Raw genomic sequence first — 4,498 nt, forward strand, 5'->3', positions numbered from 1 at the left:
TTGCTGCATCTGTAATACCTTGTGATACATACAAGACATCTGTAAACGAAGATGTAGTTACAATAAAATTGGCAATTCACAGAAAACCACAATTTGTATAATATTATTCCTTGATATCAATGATCAATTAAAGGATTTGAAGAAACAGCAGCAATAGCAGATGATTTTGGTTTTGAACCCATCTTTACACCTCAATAATCCATTTGTCCTCGAAAAAAGAAAAGACAGGCATATTTTGAGTCTCATAATTATATGTGAATATGTGAATAACAGTTTAACCCCAAATGTCTGTAATTGTGATTCTGTTAAAATTCAAAAAAGCATCTATCAATAGTAAGAAATTATTAAGAAAGGAAGAAATTGTAAGACATGAAGACATTTACAGGTTATATCCTTTGCTTTGTCTTTTAACACAAGTGTTCAGGATCAAACCCATATTAGGACGGTTGTGTTTCTCTTGTAATCATCAAATGTCATTGTTTTGTCCGTCAGTTCTTTCTCGAGTTGTACCATGGATATTTTATACCATCAATACTTTTCATGCTCTTTTGCATTTTCTTTCACATACAGAAAAAAACTCAAGGTGTTCTTGTCACTGTGCTACACAGTACAGGACACGCAGGGAGGAATTCGCGCAGCTTTCAGCTCAGTGCAGAGTCCAGAGGGAGGACTCACTCAGTGAATGATCTCTCAGGAAATCCCGGGTGAGATTCAACATCCCGGGTGAGGTTTTTCTGCAACAGCCACGACAAGTGTGAAGATGTTCTCTGGATTTCCTGAATGTGGCTTTAAATTAGTTCACATTCTTTGGTAGTTAACAGAACTAAATAATTTGGAGGTACATTTAAAACTTCAGAGAACACTGTAGCACTTCGAGTTTAATTGTGTAAACCTGGCTCTCTATGAACACGAGCAAAGAGTTCTCACTCAACAGAAGACTGCGATGTGAGCACAGTAACATAAAGCACTTGGAGAAACCAGGGATTGAACCCAGAACCTCATACATTTAAGACAAGCACTATACCACTGAGCTACATCCCCAACATAGACACGTGTGGAAGTGACTTAGAGATGTGCAGGTGCTCACAGAACACAATCCATCTTTTGCATCTTTTAAGTGCTCTTGATTAAACTATGCATAGTAAAACAGCAGTACTGATGATTTTCATGGACTGATGCACACTTGTTCTGTACAACTCCAGTGATAAAACCTTGTCTGTAAATATTGTAGAACGTAAAAGGGTGAAACAACGCTCCAACTGCAGGAATGGTAACAGAAAGGATCATTTTCTTATTTAATATGTCCTTTTGAGATGCCTTGTCAATGCACACAGACGTTAGAGCTGAACAAATATTTTGTACACAAGACGGCAGTGCGATATTAGAATTCCTGTCTTCTTGATGGATTCAGACTCCTTCTCAGAGGTCCATGCTCGCCAAATAAGTTTACAGCTGTAGCGGCAATTCTTGTTAATAAGACAGAATTAAGCGTTGCTGTGCTTTCCTAAATGAGGCCCCATCTCACTCTCCCTCTCTGTGGTCCAACCACAGAGAAAGTATTCATGCAGGCTGATTTAAGATGTTTTCTTTTCATAAGGGACAGCTCCCAAACGGAGATGCACTTAGCTAAGCCTGGCTATCATGATCAATGGTCATCCATTGGCGCCTATCTTTCTAGGGAGTGCCAATTGGACATCTGGACTGCATTCCTAAGCGTCAGGAGTAAGTGACTCATATCTCACTTTGATCAACCAATCAGGGATTGGCAGGGCGTGGTAACACCACGTGGGTCTCCAATGCCCGCCAAAATCTCAACCAATCAGCACACATCTGTGTCTTGGTCAAAAACGGAGCGCAAGCTCAGATCGGGGCTCTCCTTGGCCATTTTCGCGCATCCTCAGAAACAATCACGTGACAACTGCTGTTGTCTGCACTGGGACTTGGACTTTGTTCTAAGCACGAGACCGAGGATCCCGTACGTACTCAGAATTCTACCAACGTGAATGCTCCGCTTGATCAACGGCAGCCTACAGTTGGACCCTTGTCGACAACCTGAATAGCTTATTCAGAAGCAGCGCTGGTCCGAGAACGAACCAGCTTCTTCCCGGGCAAAAGAGTGACTTGTGAGGACTCGCAGTCACACTCTGTGCATAGAGACTTTCTACTAGCCAGCCGGACTGCTGGTAGATCCCCTCGGAGCAACGACTGCCCTGCGCGCCGCAGTCAGATTCCTCCGCCCGTCCAACTCTGAGCTGCACCTCGACTGGTTGGTCGGTAGCCAGAGGACGCCGGGACAATGCCCATTGGACAACCGCTGGAACCGAGGCTGCAACAGAGCCTGTCAGCTGGTTTGGTGTTCGTGCCGGGAAATTCCAAATCCATACACAGTGGATAAGTAAACCCCATGTTCTACATTGCGTCTCGAGAATTCAATTGTACCTCAACATAAGTTGTTATCAATTTAATTCATGAGTATTGCATTTACTTCCGAGTTTAGAGTAACAGTGGGTAATAACACTGATTAGCGATTTGGTAACCGAACGATATATATTGACATATATTCTCTGTTGTGTATCTCTTTGTGTTTGCATCTCTTCGAGATTATATACCGTGTGTATTGATAACCCTCACAGTAAGGTCTGCCGCTTGTATCCAGGCAGACTGGTATATGTTTGGTGCACAATTTATATTAATAACTGTATCTCGTGTATTGAACCCGTGTGTGTGCGTTGTTAGTTGTTCTGACAATTGATTTTCTAAAAGCCACAACGAATCACCTCGTGATTGCTGCTGCAATGAATAATTGTCTCAGTAAACCCATCAAACCTCTACACAGCTAAGGAAGAGTAGCTCGGAAAATACCCAACTCAACAAGCGAGCGCGTTGGTTGCTCTTGATCTTAATGCAAGGAGCTTTTTTTTTCGCATTAATGATTATTAACCAGAAACAGCTGCACAACTGGTTGCATTTGTGATTATGTCACTTCTCTGCTTCAGCAAGGTCAATAAAAGACTCTGAAAGTAGTAGAGAAAAACTGAATTAAAATCATATTAGCAATTCTGAGCGATATCTGCATACAGGCAATCCAATAAGAACGTTGAAATCTTTGAATGTCATCTCTCTATATATTGCGCTGCTTTTTACTTGGAGTAAAACTATTGGATTGAAGGGTTAAAATGTATTGTTGTTATTTGGAGAAATCAATGAACTCGTGATTTTATATGTTTTAAAAGACGGTCATGCGCACAGAAAAAAGACAGTGCTGATTATTTTTCTGGAGACGGAGCACTGATGACCTATCCGAGCCAATTGATAAAGCCCACCCAGTGGATACTCTAGCAGAACGTGGAAGAACGTTCACAATTGTAACCAAGGCAACCACAGGAACAACATCAAGAAGCACAATCAATTCCCCATTTAAATCTTTCGTGTAAGGTATGCCATGTGAAAGCATGAAGTAAATCCCCTGATCTCTTTTGAACATGGACAAGGTATTTCTGATGGAGTGCTATGAGCAAAGATTTAATAAGCTACACCTGCTGATGATTCAGCTTAAAGAAGTAAAAGCTTCACAAACAAAAGCAGCTCGCTACCACAGCCAATATTAAATATACTTGGTGGCACATTACCATTTGCACTGGCTCAAAAGTGGTCTCGGCAGACGTTGTTCCCTACGTAAAGCTGAAAGCGCCAAAGAGCATTTCCATTGAGAAAAAAAAAAATCTTTCTTGATGTTAAACATAGAGAGCCTGCCTTTTAGAAGTTCTCCCTCTAAACACCTTGTGCAGCCTCCCGACAGACTAACAAAAAGCGCCTTTTCACCAACTCAATTTATAATACGCCCCTCAAAACTCACAACCGAATAACAATCCATCCGTATATTTGATTTCCAAGATCCATTCAAGGCAACTTGGCTCTTCGCAAGCAAATAATTTCAGGGAAGAAACTCAGTTTAGTCAACTACTGGTGCATTCAGCACACCACTTGCTTTCGCTTGTCAGGGTGGCCGAGTGGTCTAAGGCGCCAGACTCAAGGACGTGTGTCTTTCCAGCTGGCTTGGGTGTTCTGGTCTCCAAATGGAGGCGTGGGTTCAAATCCCACTCCTGACAGCTTCTGCTTTTAGCTCTCTTGAATTGTTCCAGTGCTACAGTGAATGACTGAAATATAAAAGCAGCAGAAGAAAGCAAGCAACTCAGTGCAATTTGTAAGTATTCTGCACTGTTAAAATGCACAGGTTTTCATACTTTTTGGAATTCGTAGCTCAAGAAGTGACTCCTGTTTCATTTTCTATTCACCAACTCGATTTGCATTCCACCCCTCACACCTCACAACAGAATAACAAACGGCTTCATGTGCCACAGCATTCCCCTGTAGATTCGGTTTGCACTATGAATTAGGCGACCCCGAATGAAATATTTTAGTGTTGGCTCAAATGTGAGGAATTTCATGAACCCTCAAAAAGGAACGCTTGCAGAAAATGCCAGCAATTCAAAGCCTG

General features: G+C 41.8%; 1 non-coding gene across 1 annotated transcript; it reads left to right on the plus strand.

Moving 5' to 3' along the window:
* Nucleotides 1–3,996: 3,996 nt before the first annotated feature.
* Nucleotides 3,997–4,109, plus strand: trnal-caa (transfer RNA leucine (anticodon CAA)). The gene is made up of 2 exons: nucleotides 3,997–4,034; nucleotides 4,064–4,109. It is a non-coding gene; the product is annotated as a tRNA-Leu (tRNA).
* The last annotated feature ends 389 nt before the right edge of the window (nucleotides 4,110–4,498 follow it).

The sequence above is a fragment of the Lepisosteus platostomus genome, unplaced genomic scaffold (genome assembly GCF_059453375.1).
Source record: "Lepisosteus platostomus isolate fLepPlt1 unplaced genomic scaffold, fLepPlt1.hap1 Scaffold_112_H1, whole genome shotgun sequence".
NCBI classification, from domain to species: Eukaryota; Metazoa; Chordata; class Actinopteri; order Semionotiformes; family Lepisosteidae; genus Lepisosteus; species Lepisosteus platostomus.